Source organism: Octopus sinensis, unplaced genomic scaffold, assembly GCF_006345805.1.
Source record: "Octopus sinensis unplaced genomic scaffold, ASM634580v1 Contig14800, whole genome shotgun sequence".
In the NCBI taxonomy this organism is placed as follows: Eukaryota; Metazoa; Mollusca; class Cephalopoda; order Octopoda; family Octopodidae; genus Octopus; species Octopus sinensis.
The window spans coordinates 12,501-26,990 of record NW_021833396.1 but is presented as its reverse complement, the minus strand read 5'-3'; the positions used below and the strand labels follow the sequence as shown (position 1 = coordinate 26,990).

Sequence of the window (14,490 nt, the reverse complement as noted above, 5' to 3'; positions counted from 1 at the left end):
CAAAATCAAATCAAGATCGGAATCAAATGCAAATTGTAATTACAGCCGATGCCAGTGCCGCCTGGCTGGCACCCGTGCCGGTGGCACGTAATAAGTACCATTCAAACATTGTTTTTTGCCAGTGCCGCCTGACTGGTTCCCTGTGCCGTTGGCACATAAAAAGTACCTTCCGAACGTGGTTAATGGCCAGCCCCAACTTCAACTGGCTCCTGTGTCGGTGGCACGTAAAAAGCACCCACCACACTCTCGAAGTGGTTGTCGTTAGAATGGCATACATATGTGGAAACCTTGCCAGATCACATTGCAGCCTGACGCAGCCTACTGCCTTGCCAGTGAAATCGTCCGACCCAATGCCACCATAAGAAACGGATGTTAAATGATGATGATGATGATGATGATGATTTCTGTGACCAATGACAAAATTAACTCTATTGTGTCTTCTAATTTGAACATTATTACCAACAGCATTAACCTCAATGGGTATTTCATAAACTCACAGTAAATCGATATCTTTAATTCAATTATTATACAGATAATTCTTCAATTGGAAAATAGGAATGGAAGCTGTTTTCAGTTATTCTTTCAAGCACAATATACTCGGGGGAAGAAAACCTTACAGAAATCAATTGGGAACTATTATTTTATACTCACCAATTGCCTGAGATGTAGCCCCTAATTCCTGACATGTAGCCTCTGTTTGTACACACCTGTCCTCACACTTTGGAGCACCTGAAATAACATTTCCAATTTTTACATTTAAAAAGAAACTTTCTTTATCTTTATTTATTAAACTCTATCTTTTTATGTGAGACATTCAATTTCTGCGTTAATGGTCAAATGTTGACCACTATGGTTTTGGTCAATATTTCTGTACTTTCTACAGTGGTCCCATGTAATAGCCCAATATGTCCACAATAAAAGAGACTAACATTTCTAAATCCACCCTCACTTCTGTCTCTCTCTCTCTCTCCCTCTCTCTTTCAAAACACATTAAATATTCTAACAATGTTGCAATTATCTCATTTAATTAACACTTGATAAGAGTTTTCTCTTAGCATTGTCTTTCTTTTCTTATAACTGTGCCAAATCTATGGCATGGCACAGTCCTCTCATCTCTAGAATTCACTAATCAACATTCCTCTCTAATTAAGTAAAACTGAGGTCATAAAGATGTCCTTTATGTGCATACGCTCCATCCCACACACAATCTGTCCCCTAAAAATCATCTCCACAACATGATCCCTAACAAGATATAAGATGTTAGGTGAGGGTACACGATGTCCCTATGACAAAGTAAATTTACATTTCATACATACAAATGTAAGAGAGTTAATGAATTATAGCTTATTAATTATCATGATAATTGGGTATATATGTGATACAATGGCACTGTGCTTGACGGTGCAATACTAGATATCAATATAGATTGTATATAATCTGAGTAAAGAACATATAACCTTCATTACTATGAATATGATTGTGTCTCAGCACAGCTAATATTATGGTAGTTCCATGAGCAAACGAAGAAAGATATAACCAAGTCCACTGCCAAATACCAATGATTAATTCATTTCCTGGTCAAATAACAATGACTATCTTTCATTAAATAATTTGAACGCAACAATCAAGACCAAAGGGTGAAACACTCAGAAAACTGTGCCTCTTTTAGCATTAATATCATCTAAAATCTAACAAGAGTGAGAAAAAGAATGACTATATGGATGGTAAATGTTGTTCAAACAATGTAATAAGTGTATATTATATATAGTTACAAACAAGGATTTGTGAGATCAAGTCACACAGGGAACTCATATTTAATTCCTATCTTTGTATTTTATGTCAACACCAATATTTTGTTTAAATGCAAACAGATGTTCACCGTTCAATACTAAATTTAATATTTAATCAACGTTAATGATCATTATACTTATAATCTTAGAGATTTGATTTTTAATTTCTTTAATTTATAACAAAGTTATTCTGACCTGAGACATTCAGGGTACGTACCTAAACAACATATCATGACAGACATCTGGCTACATAACAATAACAACAACAATAACCTATGAGAAAACTTAGGAAATACCTTAGTAGCAAAAGAAACAAAACACTTTCTCGTTAACTCACCTGTTTACAAATAAACAACAAAATGTTTTAGTTCTCTGTCCTAAAAGACATCATTAACTCTATTATGTCTTCTTATTTAACCATTTTACCAACCACGTTAACCTTGATTTTATGAAATTTCAGTGGAATATTTAATAGAATCCTTTTTACAGCTAATGCGGAAACTAGGGATTGACGAGCGATTATAAGAGTTGAAGAGGCCCTGTAGTAAGGTGAGGATCGGCAATGAGTATAGTGAAGAAGAATTCCGGATAGAAGTAGGAGTTCACTAGGGATCATTCCTGAACCCCTCGTTTTCATCATAGTCCACCAGGCAATAACAGAAATGAAAATCAAAAGCAATTCAAGATCGAAATCAAAATGCAAATTGTAGTTGTGACCGATGCCAGTGCCGCCTGACTGGCACCTGTTCCTGTGTCACGTTATAAGTACCATAGAAGCATAGGTCCTTGTCACTGCCGCCTGACTAGTTCCCTGTGCCGTGGCACGTAAAAAGCACCATCCGAACGTGGTCGATGCCAGCCCCCACCCCGACTGACTCCTGCGCCGGTGGCTCGTAAAAGGCACCCACCCACTCTCGGAGTGGTTGGCGTTAGGAATGGCATACATATGTGGAAACCTTGCCAGATACATTGGAGCCTGGCGCAGCCTACTGCCTTGCCAGTGAAATCGTCCGACCCATGCTACTATAAACGGACGTTAAACGATGATGATGATGATGATGATGAGTTCTGTGACCAATTGACAAAATTAACTCTATTGTGTCTTCTAATTTGAACATTATTACCAACAGCATTAACCTCAATGGGTATTTCATAAACTCACAGTAAATCGATATCTTAATACAATTATTATACAGATAATCGTTCAATTGGAAAATAGGAGTGGAAGCGGTTTTCAGTTATTCTTTCAAGCACAATAATCGGGGGAAGAAAACCTTACAGAAATCAATTGGGAACTATATTTTATACTCACCAATTGCCTGAGTGCAGCCCCTAATTCCTGACATGTAGCCTCTGTTTGTACACACCTGTCTTCAAACTTTGGAGCCTCTGAAATAAATATTTCCAAGTTTTACATTTAAAAATAAACTTTCTTTCATCTTTATTTTTATTAAACTCTATCTTGTTATTGTGAGACATTCAATTCCTGTCGTTAATGGTCAAATGTTGACCATTATGGTTTTGGTCAATATTTCTGTACTTTCTACAGTGGTCTCAGGTAAAAGCCCAATATGTCCACAATAAAACAGACTAACATTCCTAAATCCACCCTCTCCCTCTCTCTCTCTCTCTCTAAGAACACATTAAATATTCTAACAATGTTGCAATTATCTCCTTTAATTAACACTTGATAACAGTTTTCTCTTAGCTTTGTCTTTCTTTCTTATAACTGTGCCAAATCTATGGCATGGCACAGTCCTCTCATCTCTAGAATTCACTAATCAACATTCCTCTCTAATTAAGTAAAACTGAGGTCATAAAGACATGTCCTTTATGTACATACCTCCACCCCGCAACAATCTGTCCCCTAAAAATCATCTCCACAAGCCAAATTCCATACACCCTTCCCCAACATGATCCCTAACAAGATATAAAATGTAAGGTGAGGGTACACGATGTTCCTATGACAAAATAAGTTTACATTTCAGACATACAAATGTAAGAGAGTTAATGAATTATAGCTTATTAATTATCATGATAATTGGGTATATACACTACGGTCAGAAATTAATTAGCACCCTTGATTTGCTCACCATGAAGCATGGTGGGGGTGGTCTGATGTGTGAGGGGCGTTCAGCTACAGTTGTGTTGGGCGGCTCTATGCCGTCGAAGGCAACATCAACGCAGCAAAAGTACGTTGAGATAGTACGGGATACCTCTTTGGTGGCGAGAGTACGTGCTGGCCAGTCACCTGACCTGAACCCTATTGAGAACCTCTGGAGTCGATTGGGTAGGGATTTGAATGTGCAGCAAATACAGGAACCGACACGAGCTGTTTGGGCACTTCTTGCTGATGAGGGGCCATCCCTGCACAGTACCTGCAGGCACTCATAGACAGCATGCCGACCCGCGTAGCAGCCGTCATTGCTGCCTGCGGAAGGAGGAGTAGTAACAAGATATTGACTAAATTTCACGATTAATATCAATTATGTGGTGTGCGGGATATGTTTTAATAATTTTCGATTAAAAAACATGTTCGTTTCTGATAATAAGTTAATTAAATTAAGAAAATGTAAGAAAATGTAGAAATTTGAGAAGTGCTAATTAATTTCGACGCAAGTGTATGTGATACAATGGCACTGTGCTTGACGGTGCAATACTAGATATCAATATAGATTGTATATAATCTGAGTAAAGAACATATAACCTTCATTACTATGAATATGATTGTGTCTCAGCACAGCCTAATATTAAAAGTACCCTTGAATTACAGAGTGATAAGTTGCGCTTGAGAAGAATTTCTGAGTCAAGTAAAACCAAAAATCAGAAATCACAAATCAAAATCAAATCAAGATCGAAATCAAAATGCAAATTGTAATTATGGCCGATGCCAGTGCCGCATGGCTGGCACCTGTGCCGGTGGCACCATAATAAGTACCATTCAAACATTGTTTGTTGCCAGTGCCGCCCGACTGGTTCCCTGTGCCGGTGGCACGTAAAAAGCACCATCAGAACGTGGTCAATGCCAGCCCCCACCCCGACTGGCTCCTGTGTCAGTGGCACGTAAAAGGCACCCACCACACTCTCGGAGTGGTTGGCGTTAGGAATGGCATACATATGTGGAAACCTTGCCAGATCACATTGCAGCCTGACGCAGCCTACTGCCTTGCCAGTGAAATCGTCCGACCCATGCCACCATAAGAAACGGATGTTAATGATGATGATGATGATGATGATGATGATGATGATGATGATGATGAGTTCTGTGACCAAATGACAATATTAACTCTATTGTGTCTTCTAATTTGAACATTATTACCAACAGCATTAATCTCAATGGGTATTTCATAAACTCTCAGTAAATCGATATCTTTAATTCAATTATTATACAGATAATCGTTCAATTGGAAAATAGGAATGGAAGCTGTTTTCAGTTATTCTTTCGAGCACAATATACTCGGGGGAAGAAAACCTTACAGAAATCAATTGGGAACTATTATTTTATACTCACCTATTGCCTGAGATGCAGCCCCTAATTCCTGACATGTAGCCTCTGTTTGTACACACCTGTCTTCAAACTTTGGAGCCTCTGAAATAAATATTTCCAAGTTTTACATTTAAAAATAAACTTTCTTCATCTTATTTTTTATTAAACTCTATCTTGTTATTGTGAGACATTCAATTCCTGTCGTTACTGGTCAAATGTTGACCATTATGGTTTTGGTCATATTTCTGTACTTTCTACAGTGGGTCCCATGTAATAGCCCAATATGTCCACAATAAAACAGACTAACATTCCTAAATCCACCCTCTCTCTCTCTCTCTCCTCTAAAAAACACATTAAATATTCTAACAATGTACCAATTATCTCATTTAATTAACACTTGATAACAATTTTCTCTTAGCTTGTTTCTCTTCTTATAACTGTGCCAGACCTATGGCATGGCACAGTACTCTCATCTCTAGAGTTCACTAATCAACATTCCTCTCTAATTAAGTAAAACTGAGTTCATAAGATGTCCTTTTGTGTATCCCCTCCACCCCGCACACAATCTGTCTCCTAATAAACATCTGCACAAGCCAAATTCCATACACCCTTCCCCAACATGATCCCTAACAAGATATAAAATGTAAGGTGAGGGTACACGATGTTCCTATGACAAAATAAGTTACATTTCATACATACAAATGTAAGAGGTTAATGAATTATAGCTTATTAATTATCATGATAATTGGGTATATATGTGATATAATGGCACTGTGCTTGACGGTGCAATACTAGATATCAATATAGATTGTATATAATCTGAGTAAAGAACATATAACCTTCATTACTATGAATATGATTGTGTCTCAGCACAGCTAATATTATCGTAGTTCCATGAGCAAACGAAGAAAGATATAACCAAGTCCACTGCCAAATACTAATGATTAATTAATTTCCTGTCAAATAACAATGACTAACTTCCATTAAAAAATTTGAACGCAACAATCAAGACCAAAGGGTGAAACACTCAGAAAACTGTGCCTCTTTTAGCATTAATATCATCTAAAATCTAACAAGAGTGAGAAAAAGAATGACTATATGGATGGTAAATGTTGTTCAAACAATGTAATAAGTGTATATTATATATAGCTACAAACAAGGATTGTGAGTTCAAGTCAAATTCAATTTCTGATCGTATATTTTGTATAAACACCAATAATTTGTTTAAATATAAACAGATATTCACGGTTCAATACTAAATTAACATTTAATAAAATTAAGTTCATGATGAATATTCTTATACAGAGTTAACATTTAATATAATTTTCTAATTTGCAACTACAAAATGTATTCTAACCAGAGACATTCAGGGTACACAACCCCAGAAAAATACAAAATATTACGACAGACATCTGGCTACATAACAACATCATGAATAACCTATCAGAAAACTTACGAAAGATCTTAGTAGAAAAACAAACAACTATTTTATAATTCACGAGTTTACACCTAAACTAATAAATTATAGTTCCATCTTCCAGAAGACAATATTAACTCTATTGTGGCTTTTAATTTATCCATTTAACCAAACATGTTAAACATGACTTTATGAAATTTCAGTAATATTTTTAATACAATTACTTTAGAGCTAACCTTTCAAATGGAAATTAGAGATGGGATTTGTTCTCCACCATTCTAATACTCAAAATAGCTGAGGTGAATGTAAAATCTATAGAAATTAATTAAGATCTCTAATTTTAAACTCATCAACTGTCTCTGCCACAGTCTGCACTCCCTTCTCTTCAAACTTTGGACTCTCTGAAATATGTGTCTCCAAGTTTTATATTTATTTATAGCACAATCCCTTTATATTTATTAATAATCTATATTTTATTAATGAGAAACATTCATATCATCAATGGCCAACCAGCGATCATAATTGTTTTGGTCAATGTTTTTATACTTTCAACAGTGGACCCATGTAATAGCCAATATTTAGCTCCAAAACGAACTCTAGTTGATCTTTGTAAATTTCCTCTCTCTGTTAAGATATCCTACATAATCTAACAATGCTGTAATTATATCACTTAATTATCACTTACTAACAGTTTATCTGTAGGCTTTGGTTTCCTTGCTTATATCTATGCCAAATCTATTGCATTTTCAAAACCCTGATCTTCACTAAGAACCTGTTTGATTCCAGTGTCAACAAATTTATTCATCAAAGATATAACAACAAACACATGTCACAACCACTTCAAGAAGGAGAAACATACACCTAATCTCTTTGTTAAACATTGTTGCTGATAATCCCTAATTTTAACTTCAGAGTTCACCAGAATGTCATCTCATTCAGGATATATTTGAAGGTTTCATGATCTGGTTGCTTGACAAACAAAACTGTCTCTATTAGCCTTAATATCCTCCAATTACAAACATAACAACATGGAATTGTGTGTTAAAGTCTCTCAAACTAGTGACATATAATTTTACTCCTTTAAAATATTCTACTAATTTTAATACTTTACCAAAGATGACACTGATGTCCTTGTAAGTACTGTTGTATTTAATTATCTTCTAATAACTCATAATTATCTTCTAATAACTCATAATTAATTATAGTGTTGATGGAGATTTATTGATGCTTCAGTTACTCACTAATTATCTTGCAGAATCGTCCATTATCTTTACGTTGCAGACTACAACCCTCTTGAAGTGTGACATGTTTCCTACTTGGATAAGGTCAATGTTTAGTGGATGTAGTGTGAGAGATATACTATTACAGAGAACAGACACTAGGAACACCTTTTATCATAAATCTGCCAGATTATGGCAGACCTCTGTCTACATAACAACATGAAGTATATTATTCTACACAATAAGGGCAGTGGGACAAGCAGGACAAACAGACAGATCAGCAAAGAATATTCTTACCAACTCGACCTCTGCTTGTTACAGGTTTTAAACACTTCAGACATTGTTGAAGTGGAACGTTTGAACATCCCTTACATATTACAAGGTGTCCACATGGATGGACTTTTGTTGTGGCCGCTTTATTTCTGCACCACAAACATCTGTGGACAAAACAGAAACATCCAATCAATAACATTCATTTATAACAAATATTACATTATTTACATGTTCGGAATAGAGAATATTATAAGATACATCAGTAACTACCAAGAGTAGAGCAGAAACTCTTCTTTAAACAATTACATACATACAGCATTTTGTGTAGTTAAATGACGCAGAAACACACACACACACACACACATACATACATACACACACATGCATACATACATTGATAAATGTTTGTCTTGACCCTGATACATCATAGAAATTGGTTGACACACAGTGAACTGCATATATTCCAGAAATATATTTCACTTCTAACATCGAACTCAATTCTTCTGAACAAATATATCTACACAGGTTTCTTTATAGACATATATTTTATTATATACACTTTATTATATACATCCCGTCTCCACAGATTAGCAGATGAGGTGTCCAGTACTGAGCAGTGGCAGGAATAGCCCGAAACCAGACCTGGTCTGCGGTCCTGTTGCTATAAGATGGTAGGGGTTCGATCCCTGCTCGCAATTAATCGGATGCACTCTGCGTCGTTAATTACTTACAGGAGTTGTTCTCCTCGGGGTTAAACATTCGCAGTAGAGTCCATTCGAACAGATACTCATGTTGGCGTGCCTACAAATATTACTTATGTATATTTTCGTGCAACCCGTGCTACCACGGAAAACGGATGTTTAAACGATGATGATGATGATGATGATATATCTATCATATATATATATATATATATTATATATATATATATGTGTGTATGTATGCATGATAGGTTTCGGCCAGTATTAGCGCAGGTCATGTTTAACATAATCCCACTACCGGGCGAATCAGGATGCGGACAACATGACCCACTCGAGGAGAGAGTTGCTGTTTACGGGGACATATCCTGGTGTTGGAGTTTTATCCGGGATTTCTTGAAGGATTTTTCCAAATACTTCATGAACTTTATGGGGGTCTTTTTCTGCTTTAATGTATTTTGGTGTAATGCTAAATGGACCGGGTCCACTTGAGGTGAAATAATTTTGCCGTATTGTTGTTATGTGATGCGAGTTTGATTTATGTTGTGGGCAGATAATACGGGGCCCAGGCCTTCGGTATATCTTAAAGCTGATGCCAACATCATTTGAGCAATGCTGATGAGATATTTTCCACCATGATTTTGGGAGGCTTTATTATATGTATCGTGCATGTAGTTCTAGTTTTCTGTCCCTTATTTTTCCCCTTTCCAATAATATCAGCTGCGCTCTGTAGACTTCTTCTTCTTCTTCTTCTTCTTCTTCTTATTATTATTATTATTATTGTTACTGTTATTATTATTGAGTGAGAGAGCAGAGCATACCATAAAAATAACACTGGGGTATAAATATGCGAAGCCCAGTATACCCATCATGACTACCCGTCTGATAAGGGTACACCAGACACATGCATCACAAACATATGTGCGCGACATGGTGATCTCATATCAAGATAAACAGCACATGACCTTGCAGGTGAGGCCCAGCTAGAATTTTCTTCTGGCCGATTAGCCCATCCCGCTCAAATGGGTCCCTGAATAAGGATTGTTTAAGGATGTTGAACGAAACACCCATGTTTCCAGAGGTGAATTGTCCAAACCCAAAAAGTCCCTCTCAACACATGGCTTTGATGCTCCCCCACTACTTCTGCTCGTGATCAGAGATGCACATTTTGTCACCCACTAAGGGACATGCTCACTGGTAAGGTCAAACAACTGACAAGCAAATCTGGGGTATTGAGCAGAATATTGCTGTAGCCCATCTTTTTACAAGACAAAACATGTACATGATAACACTACCAATCAGTAAGATCAGAAGCCATGAGAGCCACTGCCTGGTACTGCATCAGGGCATTAGCAAATCTGTGGTATTGAGCAGAATATTTGCTGTAGCCCATCTTTATACCAAGACAAAACAAGTTTCATGTGATAACACTACCAATCAGTTAAGATCAGAAGCCATGAGAGCCACTGCTGGTACTGCATCAGGGCATTAGCAAATCTGTGTATTAATTTAGCAAATATTTGCTGTAACCCATCTTTTATACCAAGACAAAACAATGTACATGATAACACTACCAATCAGTTAAGATCAGAAGCCATGAGAGCCACTGCCTGGTTACTGCATCAGGGCATTAGCAAATCTGTGGTTGAGCAGAATATTTGCTGTGTAGCCCATCTTTTATACCAAGAAAAACAATGTTTCATGATAACACTACCAATCAGTTAAGATCAGAAGCCATGAGAGCCACTGCCTGGTACTGCATCAGGGCATTAGCAAATCTGTGGTATTGAGCAGAATATTTGCTGTAGCCCATCTTTTATACCAAGACAAAACAATGTTCATGATAACACTTCCAATCAGTTAAGATCAGAAGCCATGAGAGCCACTGCCTGGTACTGCATCAGGGCATTATTATCATTATCATTATTATTATTATTATTATTATTATTATTATTATCATTATTATTATTATTATTATTATTGTTGTTGTTGTTGTTGTTGTTGTTGTTGTTGTTGTTATTATTATCATCATCATCATTATAATAATAATAATAATAATGATAATGATAATAATAATAATAATAATAATAATAATAATAATAATAATAATAATAATAATAATGATAATAACATTCACATAAACTCATTTGTAAAAGCAAATAAAGTATTCTGAAGCTTGTCAATTGAAGAAAACAGAACTATATTTGTACAGTCCAAAAATCAATATCTATGAACAACAGGCGCAGGAGTAGATGTGATAAGTAGCTTGATTACCAACCACATGGTTCTGGGTTCAATCCCACTGCGTGGCACTTTGGGCAAGTGACTTCTACTATATATTCAGACTGACCAATGCTTTTGAATGGATTTGTAGAGGGAACCTGAAAGAAGCCCGTCGCATATATATATATATATATATATTATATATATGTGTGTGTGTGTGTGTGTGTGTGTGTTTGTTGGTTTGTGTATATTTGTTTGTCTGTGTTTGTCCCCATCATCGCTTCACAACCGATGTTGGTGTGTTTATATTCCCGTAATCTAGCGTTGCGGCAAATAAGTACTAGGCTTACAAAGAATAAGTTCTGGGGTCGAATCTTTCGACTAAAGGCAGTGCTCCAGCATGGCCGCAGTCAAATGACTGAAACAAGTACAAGAGTAATATTTGAATTTCAACAGACAAAGAAAGTTTTGTATATTCACCGAGGGGCAAATGTGTCTGCTTCTTAAGTAACTAATACAGAGAGATGTATGGCAAAGAAATTGCCAAACCTTATAAAATACGGGAGTCAAAGGCGACTAAAACACCTAGTAATGGTATATGTGTTACTTGAATTATTTACGTTTCCTGGCAGGTTTTTTCTCTATGAGATATGTGGCAATATTCCATCAGTATTTGCAGAAATATAATATTACACAGTTGGTGGTGTTTGTAGGTTATTTTTCTATGAAATCATTCTTAATATTGACTGATTCGGACATAGAAGAGTGAGAAAAAGATGTGGTAGACAGATAAATTCCACTTAATTCTAAGTAACAGTTTCAAAATGGAATTCATTCACTTCATTATTTAGATCTATATTTTCGTATTGATCACAAATCTTTAAAATAGGGAACGAAGAGGGGTAGGTGGTGATGGACAGTGAAGTATAACTGGCAACACTACGAATCATGTGAATGTAATCAAAATCGTGTTCTTTCTTTGATCTCCTGACACTGCATATTTTTATTGTGTGGCCTTTGACAAAAACACTAGCGACAGTATAATGTATTGGTAGAATTAAAACGAAATAAACATATAAACATGATTATATACAAAATAGAAAATGTACTGGTTTATCTGTTCCATTGCCAGGAAATACTTACTGTGGTGGTGAAAAGCTTTAATTTTCTTCTCAAATTTGGGTCCTTAATGAGGTCCAATGGTGTGTTATATTGTTGTTTTTATGGTGAAAGTCCCTCCCTGGCTGGCGAGATATCTACCTACCACTACACCAGAGAGCATTTCATCTCTTTCAGGTTAAGGGAAGTGCAGCACTACAAATGATGAAATATAAAATTATGACAATATTACACAAATATTCAAAACAAATGCCCCTAATTACACAAAAGTTCATCTAAATTTACTCATAGCTTGTTTATCCACTAATTAAAGCAATTACAAAGTATTGAGTTCCTACATAATCTTTAATTGAGTCCATTTCCCATTTTCATGTTTTTACTTTATTTTCAACACTGAGACACCCTCTAAATATATTGTCATTACATTGAGCAGGAGAAACCGTATTGATTAACATCAAGCTTATTAATGAGTAAATATTTACTTGTCAATATATTCAATAGAAAAGTCAAATTTAGGAAGAACAAACCAACAAGAATCTATCTATATAATTGGCTTGATAAAGGCGAGCATGTGGCCATAAGAAAGATTATTGTATATATAAATATAACACAACATGAGAAGAAAGAACATAAGTTATATCAGAAACAAAAACACCTATAACATAACAAAGTCAATACCACACAGACATGACCAAACATATCAATAATGTTTCCATAATTAAGCAAGAAGCATCTTTGAATGATGATGGTAAAGTAAAGGAAGCAGGAATTAGTGTCAAGTCAGAAGAGTAATGGAGGAGTATTTTTAATCACGGACAAGTGAATTTTGGAAGAGGCGACTTGTAAGTCTAGCAGAAAGATGGAAGAGCATTGTAGAAAATGAAGGAGAATATGTTTTAGATTAACAGAAAAAAGTACTTTGTTTATCTTAATTTTGAAAAATATAAGAATTATAAAAAACTGCTTTATTTATGAGATGACAGCAAAAAGTCCAGTAGTATTAAAGTCCATACTGTTGATGACATCAGATAGCCGAATACAGTAAACGGGCTTTAAACAGCATTTTACAAGATATATACTCAAACTGAAAATCATTACTTGTGTGTGTTTGTGTGTGTGAGTGTTTGTGTGTGTGTCTGTGCCTAAGTACAGAACTTAAATACAGGAAATCTCACTAAGGACCATGCTTTATTGTATTCATTCTCTAGTGTTTTAACATTGAACATTGTTATGACATGTCCACAAGAAGTCAGTGGATTCATGTCGTGTACAAGAAGTAGGATAGAGAGCAGTTTCACTCAGAATTCTTCATAGAATGGACTGGATGTATTTACCATGGCGCCAGCACTATAAAGCTCAGACATCTCTTCTATCCTGCATCATTGTTAATTGAGAATAATATCTCCTCTATTAAATAGGCCACTTCTCCGTCACATTGTGATGGCTGTGTTTATATGGCCAACAACCGAGATGGGTCACCTCTCGACCGTGGTGAGACGACATCTTTGAGAGTGAAAGGAGATGGAATATTGTTTGTTACATAATATCACTGGGTCACAAGGGGAGACTGGATCACGGAATGGTAATGGAGGATGGGGTTGATAGGGGAGAATTGATACATGACAACCAAAGTTTGTCTGCTTGTCTGTCTCTTTCTCACACTCACACAAAGACTCACAAATACACAAATTCACACAGACACACACACAGACACACACACACACACACACACACACACACACATATATATATATATACGCAAACAATTTAAAAACTTACTTCGTTTAGTAAATCCAAGGGTGCATCCTCGGAATCAAACACTTCTCTTTCCACGGCCAGGTGCAAACAGCTGTTACCCTCACCATCAACAGCATTTACATTTGCACCCAGAGCTATTAGCTTGTGTGTCATTCCGAGGTGACCCCAGGAAACGGCTTCAAGCAATGGTGTCCTTTTCTGATTGTTTTGAATATCCAACTGAACAGAACCCTTTGTGGAAGTAAAAATAGAAAATGAAAATTTACATGAAAATCAGGATGGATATCAATGTGTCATTATTGTCTTCTACTGTATACTTGATCAAACTGATCATGTACATTTGATGTTTGCCCGTAAAATCAACCTTCGTAAGATCCTCTAGATGTTGCTATGAGAATGTGTTCTAGACAGGATAAAGATGTCCTAAATAGATTGTTTCAGCTTAATCTACCTGTATTCCTAACTATAGTAAGTTTTAGGGGAGCTGAACACGAGTGAACACATG

General features: G+C 36.0%; 1 long non-coding RNA gene across 1 annotated transcript; it reads right to left on the bottom strand.

The window, feature by feature from the left end:
- Positions 1–559: 559 nt before the first annotated feature.
- LOC118761532 lies at positions 560–12,343 on the bottom strand. Its single transcript, XR_004997450.1, has 4 exons — positions 12,252–12,343; positions 8,212–8,351; positions 5,302–5,379; positions 560–729 (listed from the first exon to the last, which is right to left on the bottom strand). It is a non-coding gene; the product is annotated as an uncharacterized LOC118761532 (long non-coding RNA).
- Between the last annotated feature and the right edge of the window lie 2,147 nt (positions 12,344–14,490).